The sequence below is a fragment of the Myotis nattereri genome, assembly GCF_964212035.1.
Source record: "Myotis nattereri genome assembly, chromosome: 3".
Lineage (NCBI taxonomy): Eukaryota > Metazoa > Chordata > Mammalia > Chiroptera > Vespertilionidae > Myotis > Myotis nattereri.
In genome coordinates this window covers 139,832,545-139,852,807 of record NC_138077.1, presented here as the reverse complement: position 1 = coordinate 139,852,807, position 20,263 = coordinate 139,832,545, and positions in this window count along the sequence as shown.

Genomic DNA, 20,263 nt, shown 5'->3' with positions numbered 1-20,263 from the left:
ATAACAACCTCTTTAATGACTGAAAAGTTGTTATGTGTCAAAGAAAGAACCCTTGATTACTGACCAAATTCAGGTCACTTGTCATCATAAAAGCAATAAATAACTAATCTTGGATTGAAATACATGGTCTATTCAGCCCACTTCGAACATTTGCAGGGCCAGACAAGAGTATAAATGGAGGCCCACATGTCATAGGTCTAAAATTTATAAACCAAGCTATCAACCTGCTAAACAAAATATGTTCTCCTTCAATATTGATGAAAGTACTTTCACGATGGGAAGTTCATTCAAGGCCAAATTTAAAATTCTTGGACCACTTGGAGTTGTACTCCTGCAATCCCCCAGGCCACCCCTCTTGTCTTCTCACTATAAGCTTCATCCTGGAGTGTGGGGCCTTGTGCCACCTGGCACATGTGGACACCCTACCCTTGCAAATACAAGCTCTATTCCCCTCCCGCCATCTCTCCCAGCAGCTGTTCATGGCCACCCACAGGCTAGGAGTGGGTATTCTGTCTGTTCTGTCTGCCCTTGGGCCAGACCCAGCGAAGAAGCCAGTACAGGCCCCAGAAGAGGGCTCAGGGGCATTTGGGAAGGAAATTACAGGGTCTTGGGTACCTGGAGTGTATTCTAGAAGAGAGGTCATGATCTCCAGGTTGGTGTACCCCTTTGGCCATGAAGGGAGGATACGACTGGAGAAGAGCAAGAGTGAGCTCCCTAACATATGGGTCCAGGGCAGGAGCCTTCTTGCCCACATCATAGGATGGGTACTAGGTAACTTCCTTGCACTTGAATAAGGGCTGAAACCACACCACTGCTATTTAACAGTGTTCTCCTCTCTCAGAGTGACTTGCTTACTTCCCTAGGATAAACACCAGGACATGCCATTGTCCAGGAGAAAACAGCCCAGGAGAAGGCAGAGTGGCTTCCAGATATCACTGGAAGTTTGGGCTGCAGAGAGGATATTGAAAGATGGGAACTGGCTCTAGCCAGTTTGGCTCAGTGGATAGCACACCAGCCTGTGGACGGAAGGGTCCTGGGTTTGATTCAGGTCAAGGGCACATACCTCGGTTTCAGGCTCCTCCCCAGCCCGGGCCCTAGTCAGGGCTCCTGCAGGAGGCAACCAATCCACGTGTTTCTCTCACATTGATATATCTCTGTCTTTCCCTCTCTCTTCCACTCTCTCTAAAAATCACTGGAAAAATATTCTTGGGTGATGATTAACAATAACAAAACAACAAAACAAAACAAAACGAAAGATTGGAACTGAAACCACCTGTTTACTTTTTGGATCCTTCTTCAAACATGGCGGACTTTCTGTAGACCCCTTCCCAACGCTGCCTGTGCATCTTGCTCCTTTGTCATCGCTCCCCTTTAAAGGATTCAAGCAGGGCTGGTTGTGCTAGGCAATCTCCCCCTCTCTCTGATAAGCATCTCTTAGCTCTTGCCTTCAGTATCTCCCTGTCTGACATCACAGTTTCTTTGTGGTCAAAGCCTAACCTGAATATTCTGAAACCCAGTATGTGCCTTTCGCCCACAGAATGTCAATTCATCTTCCTCTCTTACCTGCTGCTGAGTGACTCATCTGGGGGTGGAGTGGGGCGCCAGACACACCTGAAAAAATGTGCCTTTTGGATCCTGGAGAGTTAATTGCTCTGTACTTTGCATTTGATTTTACTATCCCACCAATGTAATCAGAGATGAGAATAAAGCTACTTGTTGACATTTCCTCATTTGGGAATTAGAAAATGGAAAGAAGAACTGTCTTTTTTTTTTTTTTTTTCCTGGTAGGGGCATCTCCCTTTCACTTGTACTGTGCTCTTTAGAGCATTTCCTGCCAGGGCAATTTCAAGTTAAACTTGTTTTTTAAAGTTATGAATCATATCGGTGACTCAAAGCCAATTTTAAGAGAGGAAAAAAAAAGCTAAGCTGACTGTCTATAAAGAATCAAACCGAGTAGCAACTATGCATTGTTATTCTTGAAACTTTTGGCAAACACCCACTAATACATTACCCATTCATTCATTCAGCAAAAATATGTTGAAGTAAAAATATACTCACTGGATGATGTCATATATAAATTCTCTTTTCTGAAAGGCATAGGTTTTTGTGTTGGATTCTCATTTTCACACAGGGAAAACAAAATTAGAAGTAGTAGTTACTATAAATTTGTCAACTGTGTTGCTATTTCAAAGAGAGAGGGAGAGAGAGAGAGAGAGAGAGAGAGAGAGAGAGAGAGAGAGAGAGAGAATGAAGTTCCTCAACCCAGACATACTTTGATAATGAACTGATACATTAACCCTGTATTTTCTAAACCACAGGCCTGGGAGGAACCTCAAAGGTCAGACATACAACTTTTCCACTTCACTAGTGAGAAAGGGAGTCCCTGAGGGTGGGTGAACCACTGCTGAGGCTGCACAGCTGGTGGGCCTGTGGCAGAGCCAGGCCTGGAGTCCGGATCGCCCATCTTTCTATGAGCAAGTGCCTTCTCCAGGAGCAGTCAGGTTAGCTTTTACATACTTACTATGACGGCAAGGCCCTTTCTCTGGTGCTGTATTACTTCCTGTTCATACATCTTTGTGAGATAGGTATTAGTATCTACTTTAGAGAAAGGGAAAGCAAGGCTAAGAGAAACTGCCACTTGACCAGCGATTCCTGACTGGCCAGTGGCAGAGGGGGGATGAGAAAAGGCAAGAATCTGACGCTCCGGGCCACACTGTTTCCACGCCACAGCACACTTTGCCCTGTGGCACACTGCCAGGGAGCGTTTCCTGTGGTTGTCATCTTTCTCTATATAACCAAGACCAAATGGGGATGCATGAGCATCTACTCCCAAATCGATATGTTTGTCCATTGGGTCACTTTCATTCATTCTTCTCTGCGCGAAGCACTGAGTCAGGTGCTATGGGAGGTAGAAAGAATGGGTAAGATATAAAGCTGCTCCTGAAGAAATCCAGTGTCTACAAGGAGATGCAGAATTTGTTCACCAATAACTGTAGTACAAGACAGCATAAAGCAACAAATTAAAAGAGTAGAAAGTGTAACAGGAATTCCTGTGTTGGAGGAAAGTAAGATAATGTTGTACCGTTCAGGAGGTTTAAGAATTCTGCAAAGAAAATATCTTGGAGAGATTGAGTTGTATTCTTTGACCTGTAGGTGGGGAAAGAGAGCACTTGCTTAAGGAGATTTCCTTTGAAAATGGGCTTACAATGCTTTATCCAAGAATTGAATAATGAATTGATGAACTTAAGGGGAAGATGAAGAAGTGCGTATTTTCCAAATGGGTCCTTAGAAAATAACAAAAAACCTTCTAAACTTCTGGGCAGTGCAGTCCTCTAAGTTGTAAAAATTAAATGCTAACTAAAATTTTGCCAATAACTAAAAAATGCATAGTTATTCCCTTTGCTGGGCTCTCACCATGAGACCTGTGAATCTGGATTAATTGGTTCATAAGTAAACATTTAGATTTTGATGGAAACGAATAACAAGTCAGTTGAATAGGAAAAGACTCAGTTGGGCAAGAGCCACACTCAGTTATTTTTGCTGGGGTTTTTGCTGGGGTGTTTGCAACACTAAATGGCTACTCTGTGGGGGAAATAACATATAAAATAAAATATCTCAATTTGTGAAAATGCACAACATCTTCATGATATCTCAGGGAATTTTAAACTTTAATAACTTAGATTGAAGGTAGGTGGGAATTTCAAAGTAAATTTAGATCTATTTGGGTTTGTTTGTTTGTTTTGGTCACAATCCAATAGCAAAATGAATTCTAATTCTGCTTTTGAGATTTCTTTGAAAAATGAAAAAAAAAAGCACTAAAACAGGAAGGAAAACATGGCCTAAGACGAGCTAAATTAAAGCCCATTGCAACACGAGAAGAAAAATTTCACTTTGCCTTTGAATGCTGTTTCCAGATTTATTACTACCATGCTCACAACCTGGTAGTCAAGGTTCAAGTTCAAAGGATAACAATAACTGCAGGAAGAGGTAGAGAGAGGACGTCAACTACATCGGTGATATTTCATTTCCTTATAAACATCTGAGGCAAACATAGGGACATGAAAACAATCTGGATGGTGGTGAGCAGGGCCTGTAATTTTGTTCTCCCTCCTTTATCATCTGTTTGATATGCCTCATAATAAAAAAACAACCTGCACTCTGGCTTTATGAAGACTGATCCTTTTTAAAAGTAGTCAAATCATTCTGCACACCCACCGTCATATAAGCATTTTAATTTATCACAGGGGAAAATACACCACAAAAATGACAGTATAAAGTGACTAGAACTTATATCGAATTAGTGGAGATAGGGAGGGTGACTCGTAGAGAAGTGGGGACTTTGCAGGGGCAAGACTCTGGCTGTTCTTCCGAGTCCCTGGAGCTTGTTGATGATGCTGTGGGGAGGCTCATGGTGGGGGCAGGGCAGAGAGAGATACTGGTGGTCTTTCCTCAGAGGAGGGTCCTTCACTGCTGGGCATTGGCTTGGCTTATTCTGCATGGATTTGGCTACCAGAGAACCAAGGAATGCCTTTTCCTAGGAAAGGTGTCCCACCTGCAGAACTGGGGTACCTCTCACATACTTTGTGAAGTCACATTGGTTTAGATCTTCAGAGGGACAGGGAGGAAAGGCCATATGTCTGATACCAAACTAGGATACTTGACTATCTTCTACTAAAACTTGTCCTCTTTCTATCTCATAGTGATTTTGATATGAGGGCAGGAGATTTAGCTGTAGGAAGCCTTACCTAAAAGGATGGTGTTTAAGGGAAAGTACTCCAGAAAAAGTCCAAATCTCTCATGATGGTCTCAGTCCACCGTTCACATTCTGAGGCTTGACAGGTCTGCTGAGGACAATTTATTAAATGCTAGGCTTGGGGTTTCTTGTAGGTATCAGGGATAGTTTCAGGCAAATTTGTAAAATAGGTGAGGAGTGTTCTGATGTGAGACACCCAGTGCTTCTGATGAGATACTTGCTGTGCTAAGCAGTTTTTCCTGTGTGTTATCCTATTTAGTTCTCATACCACGCTTTATGATCAGGAGTTTCTCTCCAATTCTAATTAAAAGGAAATAGGCTCAGAAGTTCAAATAACGTGACAAAAGCTACTTCGTAAATGGTATAACTTAGGATTTGAACCCGGGTCTGTCTGATGCCACAGGTTATGCTTTTTGAAAATATCTCATATTGCCCCCCTCCCTTCATAATCACCCTTGGAGACTTGAATCTTGCCTTGTGTACTTTTTGAGAGAGATGGAGATGGATAGAGATTTGGAAATGGAGAAGAAGGGCCAAGTGACCGCTTTAGGACGGGAGTAAAATGTTCCTCCTCCTCTCCATGTCTCGTCCCTCTGCATCCTACGTCCTCAGATGTCTTTGGGGACATTGTCATTGTGTGGCACCCACTCTTCATCTCCATCAGCAGCATCCCCTCCGTGTACAGGGTGTGCAGGTCTCTCTTATCTGCTGAGAAGCTCCCCTCTGTCCGTTCCGGCATCTTTTTAACTACCACCCACTATGAGTGCTACTAGGCACATGTGGCTGGTGAGCACTTAAAATATAGCGAGGGTTACCGAGAAACTGTATTTTACATTTTATTTAATTAATTCTCATTTTAACTTAAAAAACTGAAGCAATGTAAACTATTTCTCATTAAACACAACACTACCATCCTGGTAGAACTCTATTTCATTTTAACCATTGCATCACGTAAGATACAATTATATAGGCCATGTGTTGTGTGTGTGGGATCTAGTATTGCACATAAACATAAATACATCACCTATCTAATTGATTAATGTATCGACTGTGTGAATTATATTACATGTACCAATATAACACTATAATGTGTTTATTTGAATACTAGAGGCCCAGTGCACGAAATTTGGGGGGATTCCTCAGGGGAGTGCACTCAGGGGGATTCCTCAGCCCGGCCTGCACCCTCTTGCAGTCCAGGAGCCCTCGGGGGATGTCCGGCTGACAGCTTAAGCTGGCGGTTGGACATCCTTAGCACTGCTGCGGAGGAGGGAGAGGCTTCTGCCACTGCTGCTGCGCTCGCCAGGTGTGAGCCCAGCTTTTGGCTGAGTGTCACTCCCGCTGTGGGAGCACACTGATTACCAGGGGGAAGCTCCTGCGTTGAGCATCTGCCCCCTGGTGGTCAGTGAGCATCATAGAGACCAGTTGTTCTGCTGTTTAGTCAATTTGCATATTAGCCTTTTATTATATAGGATTTTATGCAGAAAGTACAAGTTACAGTGATACCTATGTGCATCATAATTTGTAAATACATTTACCTAATTTTTAAATTATAGTATCTTTAAACCTTTTTTTTTTAGTAGTCTGTCTCATAGTTATTGGTGAATAAGTCTTATGTCCTCTATTAAGCACTGAAAATCTTAAGGGGCAAATCTATAAGTATGGGAAAAATTTAAATTTAAAATATTACTAATACAGAAGAGAGATGTGGAACCTAGTACTATAACTAGGACAGTGATTAAAAAAAACCCAAAAAGATCTATGTCATAAATTTCACAATCAGTGGTAGTTGCAATTTGCTGCCATAGAGCAAAATGAAAAAGCTGTCATGTGAGAAACACACACACATGTTGTTCTGATCATATGACTGTTGAATAGTATTTCCTAAGGTGAGTTCCACAAAACATTAATCAGGAGAGATGGTCATAAAAGAAAAAAAAAAAGGATTTGTATTCAAGTAATTTTTGGAAGGGGTGAATATTTTACTCCTTTATTAGAGATCCACAATGTAACTTAGCATATTAAAAGCATTGCAATATCTGGTAAAAAGGAAAAATTTAAAGCTTGATTTAACTCAGTTTCCCTACATTAGCATTAAATCTTACTTTAAAAAAAGTTTTTATTGATTTTTAGAGAGAGAGAAATGGAGAGGGAGAGAGAAAGAAACATGATGCTGAGAGAGAAACATCAATCAGCTACCTCCTACTGGGGATGGAGCCCACAACCTGCGCATGTGCCCTGACTGGGAATCCAACTGGTGGCCTCAACCAACTGAGCCACCCTGGCTAGGGCTAAATCTCACATTTTATTTTATCTGTTCAGATTACCTATTGGAGAACGACACTACCAATGCAAGTAAGTTTCATGACTCTTGTTCTCACATAGTAGATAAAGCTCTGGTCAGAGAGACCTTGGCTAGTGCCCTGGCCGAAAGTGGGCTTGCCCCTGTCTAAATGACGCAGGCAGAATTCTCTGACCTTTGATGGAGTACACAGAAGAATAAATACAATTCATATTAAATAAATAAAGCTTCAGGAAGCTGAGAATATGGCAGTTGCTTTTGGTAGTGTCACTTTGAGGTGACAGTCAGTCTGGAGGGAAACCAGTCAAGAGGTAGCATGAATCACAGAGAGGATCACATATTTTGATCCAGTGGGAATTTGTCTACAGAAATAGCCCCAAAGAGTTTTTTAAGCCTACATGTTCAAATACAATTATGGCAGGGATATGGAAAGCAGGGGAAAGTCTTAGGTAACCCAAATGTTCAAGAGGAGGGAAAAGCTTAAGCAAATGGGTACAATTTCTCCACGAACTACTCTGTAGTCTTCAAAAATGATCAACTTGAATTCATGTTGTTATGTGGAAATTATATACACCAGGATGTTCATTTCTCCCTTAATTTCATGGGCTCCCAATTTCAGACTTGTGACATCTGTGCTCAAAACATGGTATCTCCACATTTCCTCAACCTCATTCTATTAACTTCCAAAGCAGTACTGAGCAACATAGAATTTCCTGGCGCTTGGAGAAATAAAAACCGAAAGCTCCATTCTCTAATTCTTATTCTACACATAGAGAACCCCCCTGACACAACAGATTACCTTGTAGCCTTCCACATCTTTTCCTTGCATATACAAACGTATTTATTTTCCTTTCCACATAAATTGGCTTATATTACACACAGCATTCTGCAATTTTCTTTTTCCATGTAATCCTATATGATAGAGACCCTTGTATACATGGTGAGGCAAAAGCAGGTTTACAGTTGTACATATAGGAAATAACACAATAATAAATAAATAATAATACAAGAATAAACTTTGTTTCTCACACTCAAAACTGTAAACCTATTGTTTGCTCCACCCTGCACTTATAGATCTGTTTCCTTTCAATGGCTGCATGTTCATTCATGTGGTGTATTCAGTCCTGGATATTGATGGACATTTAATTATTTCCAATTTTGTAATATTTCAAACAGTGCTATACACATTGATCCACGATATCAGTGACCTTATGCTGATCAGGATGAATAAGAGGTGCTGAGAAAACTGGAAGCCTTGGTGACACACATGTGCTCTAGAGGATGAAAATAAACCCTAGAGATTCAGGGACCTGCCATTCAGGAAGGTTTTGAGGGGTCTAGTGGACAAAGGTGTGTTGGTAGGTAACCCCCAAAGTAAAGGCTAATTGCTACACTTTGCACCCCCTAACACAAAGAAGGGAGCACAGTGCCTGGTGGGCCGCTATGAGTTCTAGAGGCAGTGTATTCTACACTTGGGAATATGGCTACAAATCACCACCAGGAGGCATTGGAAGGCTGCCAGTTTTGAAGAGGTCCTGGTACAGGAAAGGCCTCCAATAATAGCCCTTGCCACCTAACAGATCCTGTGGTGTTGGCAGTATCAGCGATTGAAAAAGTTGCAGTGTGGATTTTAAACCTTTTTTAGTAGTCTCTCTTGTAGTTATTGGGAAATAAGTCTTATGTCAAGCCCTAGGCAGGAGAATCACAAAGCAGGCCTCTAGGGTTCTGAATCAAGGCTATGCCATTGCCACAAAAATTATATGCCTTTTGAAAAACAGCTCCTGGCCTATTATTGGGTCCAGGTAAAGATGGAGCACCAGGTAACTTTGTGACTACAACTGCCAGTTAGGATGAGTTTATAGGAAGATAAAACTGTGAAGTCAGACAGGCCCAGGTGCAGCCCATGATAATATTGAAATAGTGCATCTGAGATTGAACTTGAGCAAGACCAGCGGGCATGAGTAAGCTCAGAAGTAAGTGGCCTCAACCTCTGTCACCTGCCACAATTTCACTAGCGCTCTCCCTAGCTCCACCTATAAGATAGGCCCTGTATAGCCAGTGAAAGAAGAGGGGGAAAGCCCAAAATTGGTTTGTGAGTGATTGGCTCATGATGTTGGTACCCATGAGACTGGATAGCAGCTACATTATAGCCACACTCAGTTTGGCCTTGAAAGATAGTAGGTGGAAATCTTCTCAAATGGGCAAAGCTTGTTACCTACTTTGTGTGGAAGGAGAAGTGGCTCTACATGACTATTCACAGATTCCTTGCCCATGGTCAGTGGCCTCGCCAGATGGTCAGGAGCTTGGAAGAAAAAGAACTGGAAGATCAGAGACAAGGAGGTCTGGATTTAAAAGCATGTGGGTGGACAGAAAATGTGAAGATTTTGTATCACATATTAATGCCCATCAGAAAGTATCAACCATGGGAGACACATTAACAACCAAGTAGGCAAAATGATTCCTGCCTGTTGACATTAGTAGGGCCCTGTTATTGGCCATTATAGGACTGTACACATGAGTGGTGTGGCTATGAGCTTGGGCTTTTGTTCATCAAGGTCAAATGAGATACTGATTCCTCTGAATGTCCAACTCTGTTATTTTAGATTCTTTAAGCTTCCATATCAGTTTTTTAAAGCATATAAATTTAAACAAAAAGAGCCCAAATATACCAGTAGAAGGGAATTTTATTAACTCTGTAGGGCAATTTGGGAAGAATTGCCATGGTAATAATATTTGTGAGTCTTTCAATCCATGAATAAGGTATAATCTCTCCATTTAGATATTATTTAATTTTTCTCTGTTTCTATATGTTTTGTAGTTTTCAGTGTAAATATCTTGGACAATTTGGATAAACTTTTATATAGCCTTTCTTTTTATTTTCCCCTTTTAGATAACCAGAAAAAATAATTCTCAGAAAATAATTGGCCATATCTGTAGCCTGCAAAGTATAGCTCCCACAAGTAAGATGCTGTGGGTAGAGCAGAGACAGAAAGAATTTAAGTAGCAAATAAGAATATCCAATTTTTAATGTGTATATTTATGACTATAATTATGTAAAATGTTTACAAAAAGAAATAATGGAAAGAATGAAAGAGGGGAAGATGGCAGCAGTGGAAAAGTATATGAAGCCCTCTAAATCCCCACATAAAAAGAGAGAGAACACAGGAGCCAACCTCAAAGAGCTCCCGAAGGCAGGACTGCAACAATTTGAGTAACATAACAAATAAAAAATATTGGATGATAACCCAAAGTATAAAATAAATATATGAATCCAAAATGATACAAATAAATGATTGAATGAATAAGTGGGAAGAAAGAGACAAATCTTCCTTACAAAAGAATTCCAAATCTCATGCATAGTTACTCCCCTCCCATGTCCATCCCCAAGAGGTGGAACTTAATTCCTGCCATTTTTCCCTTTAGAATGGGCTGGAATTAATGACAATAGAGCATGCAAAAGGGAAAATAGAAACTTGACAGTGGAGAAACCTGACCCATCTTAACCAAGTGATTAAGGTTAGCATCACAGTGATGTCATGTGGGTACCAAGTGCCTCCTAATGTGATGTGATGAGAAGGGCTCTTCGTTGTAGGGAGTGGCTATAGGGTCAAGCCTCAGACTGCCCTGTGGCAGGGCCACAAACAAGTCTCAGCTTGGAGGGCAGAGCCCTCCCTAGGTAGCTAATGGGCTGTGGGAGGTGAAGCAAGTGCTGCCCAAACAAGGTAAAACTCACAAGAACATTGTAAACATGTTGACCACTTCCCTTGTTTTGCATTGTGTGCTCTGACTATAAAATAAAGCTTTGGCTTGCAGGCTGGGTCACTGTTTCCTCATCCAGGCACAGTGATCTGACATAGCCCCAGCTATATTCTCTTGTCTGTCTTTTTTAATCCTTCACTTCCTCTCCTTAGGCTCACTGAACCTGGCCCTGCTTGCATGGCATACTTCATCTCTGTGGCATTCTTTCCAAAATCTGTAAACCAGAGATAAAAAATGGTGGTGGAATAAGTGGATGCTCCCAGGTCCAAACTGGAATTACAACTAAAATACAGAAAAACTTCCCAAATAACCAAGAGAAGACTTGCTGGAGAAAACCCTGATACCCGAGGATGGAAAGTGGAGACTGCATAGAGACTGGTAGGAGGGGTGGAGGCATGAAAGAGCTGACCTGGTGCCCACAGATGGCAACTGAAGTTCTGGAGAGATATCTCATCTGTGGGGGGTTGCCACTGAGAACTCTGGGGTTTAATCCTCAAGCTGGGCCCTCCAGCAGAGAACACCAGAACTGAGAAGAGTATCCACATAACATCTGGCTGTGAAAAGCAGCAGAGTTGCTGTCAGCCAGGGAGAGATGGCTGGAAATTCAGGCACCCTCTTAAAGGGCAGTGCACAAAATTCCCTGTGGAGCCACCCACCTTGTGCTCCAAATTCCAAAATATAAGTGAGTGAAGTCAAAACATCAACACCAATACCAAATACAAGGCCTGAATGGCATTAACATCTGTGTAAGGAAAGCAGTAGGAAGTGCTAGGTTATCTGTTAGACCTGCGAGCAGAGAATGTCAAAATAGGAAGCACTGAAGCCAGGAGAGATTTTACACAATTCAATAGCGAATGAATGCAAGGGGCCTGCAGTGAGGTCTGAAGAGGCTGGAGACCTGTGATCTCTCAGAATTAGTGCTCCAGGACTCCCTTTCAAGACAGCATTCCACACTGAAGAAAACGTGCTGGCAGTGGACAAAGATAGAAGAGAGAGGATATAAAGGGAAAATTCAGATAAATGTCAGGGAGGACATACCCAAGAAATCTCAGAAAGCCATTTTATTTTTGAACACTACATTCATTACATTCTGTTGCTTACAAAGAACAGAAGTAGGAGTCCTATGAAGTTAGGAAAGCTACCCTAAACCATGCCTCCTTCTGAAGGTCAGGAACTTCGTTTCATATAAAATGACCAGGAGAATTTTATAGCTATGAAATTCTATACAAAGTTATTATAAGAAAGGATAATAAAGAGAAAAATAATATCTCTAGAGACAATGAAAGCACAGTAGAAATACATGTCCACAGAGCACATCAAAATTGTTATCTTCTACTTCAAAATGAACTAAACGATGGTAAAAAGATGACATAAGAGGTGAAAAAAACCCCAAATAAATCAAAATCAGAAAAACTCAGAATGTATTGGCAGAACTAAGTGAAGGATCAGAAAAAAATATAATAATTTCTTAAATGAAAACTAAGCTAGAAGAAACACAAGAGCAAATACCTTAAAAAAAAAAATAGGTGAAGAGCTCAGCCAGTGTCATGCAGTGGCTGAGCATTGACCTATGAACCAGGAGATCACAGTTCGATTCCTGGTCAGGGCACATTCCCGGGTTGCGGGCTCAGTCCCCAGTAGAGGGCATGCAGGAGGCAGCCTATCAATGATTCTCTCTCATCATTGATGTTTCTATCTCTCTCTCCCTCTCCCTTCCTCTCTGAAATCAATAAAAATATAAGAAAAAAATAGGTGAAGAAATAAAGAAAATAGAAAGAAGGAAAAATTTTAAAGTAAAAAATAAACGAAGGAATATATAAAAAGGATTTGAGAAAAACTACCATATATTGAATAGAGGCAAAGAAGTTACAAAATACAGATAATAGGAGTCCTTGAAGAAAAATATGAACCAGGAACAAAACAAATATTACAATGTCCATTTCCAGAAAACTTTCTGAAATAAAAAATATTTAAAATTCGACATTGAAAGGATCACATTATATACATGAAACTATTGATCCAGAATAGCCAACACCAAGACTTTAGAGAAAAAATTCCTTTGAGCATCTAGCCAAAAAGATAATATTACTTATAAGGGGAAGAAATGTAGATTATTATCAGATTTTTTCAACAATACTTTATACCAGAAGAAAATGGAGTAATGTTTTAAATACCCAAGGTAAGACAGGGTGTTATAGCCAGGAAACTGAATCTCAGTTGAAGGGCACAATCTGTTTTCAACCTGTAAGAATTCAGAAAATATTATTTTCATGAGCTCTTCCAAAGGAATCTACTGGAAAACAATCTTCAAAGAACCAAAGTGGCTAGGGAGATCTTGACCTTAGAACTGATAAAAAACATTAAATAAGTAATTACTTGTAGACTAACAAATGAGGGCTGAGATGGAGAGTATGGAATGTAATGACACTCTCAGACAGTATGGGTATAGTACAACTACAAAAAAGAGAATACCATTGTTATTCTGAGATCATCATGTATGTAATATGGGATAAATAAATGGGTGATTTTGGAATATTCTAATCTTATCCTGGTGACCTTAAGAACCAAAATTCTCAGTGTGGAAGAGAGAAGCCACAGATATTGAAAATGTTGAGTAAACATCGTATAGCCCTGAATTTGAATAGGAAGTATCAGTATGACCCCCTGAGATGGTTTACCTTGAAAGAGTAAAACAAAACCAACTGTCCTAGTTTTGACCACTGAAGATGCCTAGAAATAATAATCAACCCAGTGTCAATGAGCATACTTAGTGCCCAGACTGTAATCTTGAGATGCCATTTCCCTGTAAAAGAAACCCAGGGACCTGCTGATTTAGGAACAATTGGTAAGTTTTGCTTGGATAAATCAATGGCAAAAAATTATTTTTCAAAGAAGATATGAGAAGAAGTAGACACCACAACATACAGAGCACATAATATGTGAGGGGTTCTGTTGGGGGATGGCTAAAGAAAAGATGAGACAAAGATTTGGTTTTGTATAGCAGTTTCTTCATGTTGATTTGTTTGGTCACTAACAACTTAGAAACATGCTCTCAGATGCCTTGAGCCTGATGATTTTATTTTTAGAGGTGTGCAAACCTTTTTGGTTCGGATGGTCCTGGGTATGAAACAATAAAGTTTCTATGTTTGGCTCTGATAAGAAGAAAGGGACAAACATGCATTGAGCTAAAAAGTTATCTTCTTAAACTGAGAAATTGCTTAGATACAGCTTAAGAACTGTAGAAATATCTGAAATGTTTTACAAACAATAAAGGGAATTGCAAAATGTGTACATTACATGTTTTTAAAGACACTTTTCTGCTGCCCACATTTCCTTAAATGTTGTTCCCAAAGGTGTGTGGCCCAGACCCTAGCAGGGATCTCTAGCGAGAGTGGCATGGACAGTGTGGGAGGAGGCAGAGGAAGGAGAAGAAGGCAGCCTTCCAGGTAAAGGTCAGCACTCAGCTTAAAGATCAGCTTTAGGCAGGGAGGCTCAAGGGAAATCTGCAGGGAGCAGCTGAGTGCTGGAATTAGGTTCTCCCCACCCCGGTCAGGTCTGACCAGGTGTGGTCCAGCATTCTCTATGTTTAGAGATGACTCTCTTTGGTGCATTTCAGTTCAGCATCCAAATGACCAATTGTCTTTTCCAGTGTGGCTGTCTGTCTCTTAACAAGCTCAGTCCTAGTTTCTGCCAACTTGGATTTAATAAGACTCTTTCTTCCTCATGTTTGCCTTCCTTTGAGAGGACTGTTCTTCACCTTGTTCGGACACTTCAGGTTCTGGCCCATCAGTCTGGTCTGCTTATCCATCTCTCAGCAAGAGCACTTGGTCATGCCAAGTTTGTTACAACCACTGCCATCATACCGCCCCCTCCCCTCCTTCTGAGCTACCTCAACTAGTAATGGGCTTAGCTTCTGTGAGTTACATTTCCCGGAACTCCACTGTCTGCTCTTTATCATCAAGCCCCAGTTTGTGATCACTTCAAACTCCCTGTCTCCTCTGAAGCTTCCTGAGCCTCGTCTAGTTTTTGCAGGGGGGTGGCCAAGCACTCCTGAGCTTTCAAGACAGGATTTTAAAATATGATATGTATTAAACAATCAGTATTTGTATCTTGTAACGCTTTACCTTGAGAATCTGCAGCAATATTCCAGGGGTGCTGCCACTGTTCAAATTGTTTTCGATTCTCCTTTTGAGTCTGGAATATTCTTTGGAAATCTTTCAATGGTAGCTGACTATTGTTGGTGGACAGGCATAGTTCTTAGAGCAAAAGTTACTTTGAACCCAGTATGGTAAATAAAGTTGGTAATCAAATGGGTCAGGTGCACAACTATAACATAGAAACAATAAAATGAGACATATTATGGAATGTGCCATACTACCCTTAGTTCTCAGAAAGAGGAACCCCAGTACTGGTTTCATGATTTAGAGGGTCCTGCATATTAAAAAATCAAAAATGCATGGAACGTCTGTCATTCAGGGTCTAGGTCAGTGATGGCGAACCTTTTGAGCTCGGGGTGTCAGCATTTTAAAAAACCCTAACTTAACTCTGATGCCGTGTCACATATAGAAATGTTTTGATATTTGCAACCATAGTAAAACAAAGACTTATATTTTTGATATTTATTTTATATATTTAAATGCCATTTAGCAAAGAAAAGTCAACCAAAAAAATGAGTTCGTGTGTCACCATCACTGGTCTAGGTCCACCACTGGTACAGTACAACTTGTATCCTTAAAACATCTGCCCTCATGATTAACACTCTTCAGGCCCCAAGAAACTACTTCTCAGCAGTAGTTTCCTTAAACTCCTTGAAACAGAACGTAAATGCCTGCATGCTGTGAGGTTGTACCTCTGCCGACACTGTGACCTACACTAGTTTGTTGGACAGCCAGGCCATTTTGAGCCGTAGATGTGCTTAGATAAAATACAAATTAATAAAGGAGTCAGATACATTTTCTCAGAGTGCTGAATGCAATAGATACTCACTTAAGGAAGCAACATTTGCCAGTGGGTGTCCAGCTTCTATTTTCAGCCTTCATGTTACAGTTTGTGGCTGTGGAGCAGTTCACAAGAATTGCACAGGGTGGCTGAAAAAGATTTTGCAACATTAAGCAATTCCTATTATTGTAAAATAGATTTGTGGGTCTACTAGACATAACATGTAGGAAGTCTGATTCTAATTCTTTACGTTAGCTAGATGGACACTGAAGACTAGAATTGTGAGTAGCTATATTTGTATAAATATTACATAATGTGTAATAAAAATCTCAAAAAAAGACAAAACATTTAACTTTAATTTGATTTAAGTTTTAATTTTATTAATTATAATTTGTGATCTGCCACTGTTTTAATGGATGATTTTAAAAGTTTGGAAGAAAAATGACTTTTTGGGAAAGCATATATGTAAGTAATTTTAATTTTTGATTTTTAACTGTTGTTTTACATTTTTATGAAAATGCACTTGAATTATATATACTTTGATTACAAATACATTTCATTTTTAATCTTTTAAATCATTATCAATAGAACACAAATTATGTGTAAGTCTTAGTACAACATAAGTAGTGATTTTTACTGATAGGAAATAAAAAAACGTTCTGAAATAAATAATTTATATAATATATATCTTTTTTTTTTTTTTACTTAACCCAGTTTGCCAACCCATCAGCAAAATATCCAAACTTATGCAATAATAATTCAACTCAGTTGCCTTTCTATGTTGCCGCATTTCCAGCATATAAAAGCCATTGCTTTACACGTAGCTCCCCCACTCCTCTTTCATTATGAAGGCATATTTGTCAAGTGAAAAGGATGGAACTTATTTTATTTAACTCCTAGTTTGATTTATAGCTTTTAATTATGTAGACATATGATATGTGTGTCTCAGTTAGCACTCTTGTTCCAGGCTCTTTGAATGATAGGGATGGGTCTGGGGCTTTTCAACCAGGAAGATCTAATACTGTTTTGAGTACTGCCATTACACTCGTAACATTTACAAAGGTGACCACTAAGGGCAGCACTCATCTGCAGACATACATCTACAGCGTGTTCCAATTTAACAGCTGATAACTCAGTTTTGAAGATGAAATGTATTTTAATAAACACTGCCTTTATAATTATTCAAAGTGTGTGTATGCATTTTGGGGGATACCCTATAATTAGAAACTACTCATTTTCCTTTATAGAAAAATCTTCATATCACTGTCATGTGCTTAAGCATGAACAATGATATGCGTTCCTGAAAGGTAACGTGTACCTCAGATTTCTTGAGTGATTTGGAGGGCTCACTAAGAGTGCTAGTGAACAATTTGTATTCTAGAGCAAAGATTCTTTTCATAAAGCAAGTTATCATCTTCTTAATTGACATATTTTTGGAAATCCATGCTTACTTAAAACAGTGGTTCAACCCTAAATGCATATTAGAATCATCTGGAGAGGGTTTTAAAAATATTGACGTCCTAACAAAACAAAGAGAAAAGAAAAGAAAAAATACTGATGTCCTGTCTACCTCAGGAGATTCCATCTAACTGGTCTGGAAGAGGGCCCAGGCAGCAGTATTTTATTAGCGTACTTTGTTGTTATTGTTGTTGTTTTTGCTTCAAACTTTTATTTTGAAATAATTATAAATTCACAGGAAATTGCCAAATAATATACAGGGAGGCCCTGTGACTCTACATTCAGTTTCTCCCAATGATAATATTACGCAAATATAGTACAATATCAATTCCAGGAAAATGACATTGGTATAGTCAAGGAGCTTATTCAGAATTTACCAGTTTTACATATCTCTCTATATAAAAGCCTAAGCGACCAAACACCTGTTCGATCATTCGACCGGTAGCTATGATGTGCACTGACCACCAGGGGGCAGATGCTCAATGCACAGGCATGGAAACATGGAACAGACTGATGAATCTCAGAGGGAAGGGGGGAGGGGGAGGGCAGGAAGAGATTAACCAAAGATCTTATATGCACACTAGAGGCCCTGTGCATGTGTTCATGCACCAGTGGGGTCCCTAGGCCTGGTCTGTGCCCTCTCACTTCCAGGACCCCATGGGGGATGTTGGACTGCTGGTTTTGGCCCGATCCCCGCAGGCCAGGCCGAGGGACCCCACCGGTGCACGAATCCATGCACTGGGCCTCTAGTGCTCTTATATTTGTGGGCATGTGTTTCTATGCAATTTTACTACATGTGTAGATTCGTGTAACCACCATCACAATCAACATACAGAACTGTACCATAACCAAAAGACTCCCTATTCTATCCTCCCATCTCTGACCCCTGGCAACCACTAATCTGTTCTCCATCCCTCTAATTTGCTTTTTAAAGAATGTTATGTAAATAAGATTATACAGTATGTATATTTTGAGATTGAATTTTTTCACTTAAAATTCCCTTGAAATTCATTTAAGTTGTTGCATATATCAACTTGTGTAGTATTCCATGGTATGGATGTATTATGGTTTCTTTAATCATTCACCCATTGAAGGATATTTGGGTAGTTTCCAATTTGGGGATGTTATGAATAAAACTGCTATAAATGTTCATGTACAGATATTTGTTTGTACCTCAATTTTCATTTCTCTGGGATAAATGACCAAGTGAGGAGTTGTTGGGCCATATGGTGAGTGTACACTTAGTATTATAAGAAGCTGACAAACCATTTTCCAAGTGGCTGTTCCATCTTACATACCCACCAGTGTCTCCCCACTATTGCCAGCTTTGGATGGTTTCATTATTTTTTTTGTTAGCCATTTCGATGGATGTATAGTGACATTTCATGGGTTTTCCTTTGCAGTTCCCTCATCAGTAATGTGCTTATTCATGTGCTTATCCGTAACCTGTATGTCCTCCTGGGGGAAATCATGTTTGCTCATTTTTAAAATGGATTGTTTGCTCTTTACCATGAGTTTTGAGAGCTTTTTATATTTTCTAGAAACATCTCAACTCTGTTGTTGGATATATGATTTGTAAATATCTTTATCTAACTCTGTAGTTTGCATTTTTATTCACTTATAAGCATCTTCCACAGAGTAAAGGTTTTTCATTTCAACGAGATCCAATTTTTCCTTTTATGGGTCATGCTTTTGGCATCAAGTCTAAGAACACTTTATATAACCCTAGGTCCTGAAATTTTTCTACTATTTTTTTCCTAAAAGACATATTTTTATATTTGACTGTGATCCATTTTGTGTTAATTTTTGAATAAGGTATGAAGTTTAATCTGAGATTCATTTTTACCTATGCACATTCAATTGTTCTAGTATGATTGCTTGAAAAGAATTTTTTTTTCTCATTTAAATTACTCTTCCATCTTTGCCAAACATTGGTTGAAGATATTTATGAGAACCTAGAAATTTCTGTTCCATTGATCTATGTTTCTATCTCTCCATCAATACCACACTGTCTTGATTCCTGTAGCTATATCATCTTAATATCAGGTGAAGTGACTTCTTCCACTTTCTTATTTTTTTATTTAAAAAATATTGATTTGAGAGAGAGAGAGAGAGAGAGAGAGAGAGAGAGAGAGAAATCGATTTGTTGCTCCACCCATTCATGCATTCATTGATTGATTCCTGTATGTGCCCTGATCGGGGATCAAACCTGCAACCTTAGCTTATAGGGATGAAACTCCAACCAACTGAGCTAGCAGGCTGGGCCCACTTCTTAATTTTTAAAAAAAATTGTGAACTTTGGTTTAAAGCTAGACACACCTAAACAAAAATTGACCTTGAAGAATCCATGACTCAAGCATTGGCCTGAAGGTTTGAAGAATAGGTGGGATCTTCTAAAAAACAAACAAACCATGAAAAGAAATTTTAAAAAGGGAAAGGAGGAGAGAGAAATAGCAATTCCTTAATGACCCCATACTCTCCATTAAACGCCCATTTAGGTAGGTTGAGTCTAGCTTTGGAAAAGTAGCTCAATTCATCTTGATGAATGAAGCACCAAAAAATGGAAACAATTGGTCTCCAGCCACAGAATCCTCCCATCCAAGTACTAACCAGGCCCGACCCTGCTTAGCTTCCAAGATCAGACGAGATCAGGCGCGTTCAGGGTGGTATGGCCATAGACCACAGAATCCTCGCTTCTCCTGAAAACCCAAAAGACTTAGGTGTAGCCCTGGCCACACCTATTAGAGGCAATTTAGGAAGGTGTGGTGCAATTCAGTCACATGAAGGCGTTTCTTTCTCTAGGCAGAGGTGATAAAAAGAAGTCTTGAAAGTTTAAGGGATTTTAAAAGGTGGGTCAGTTCTACAAAATGCTTTAAATCCTGAGCCACATTTAGAAGCTCAACTGGAATAAAATCAATACTTGCAAATGTCAGATTATAATATTGTGTTCCCACTCTTTTAAAAACAGTAGATACCTGTTTCAACAGAACAATCTTTTTTAAACTTTCAGTTGGTTTTGTTATATAGAAAGATATAAAGTGAAGTATTTGTTAGGA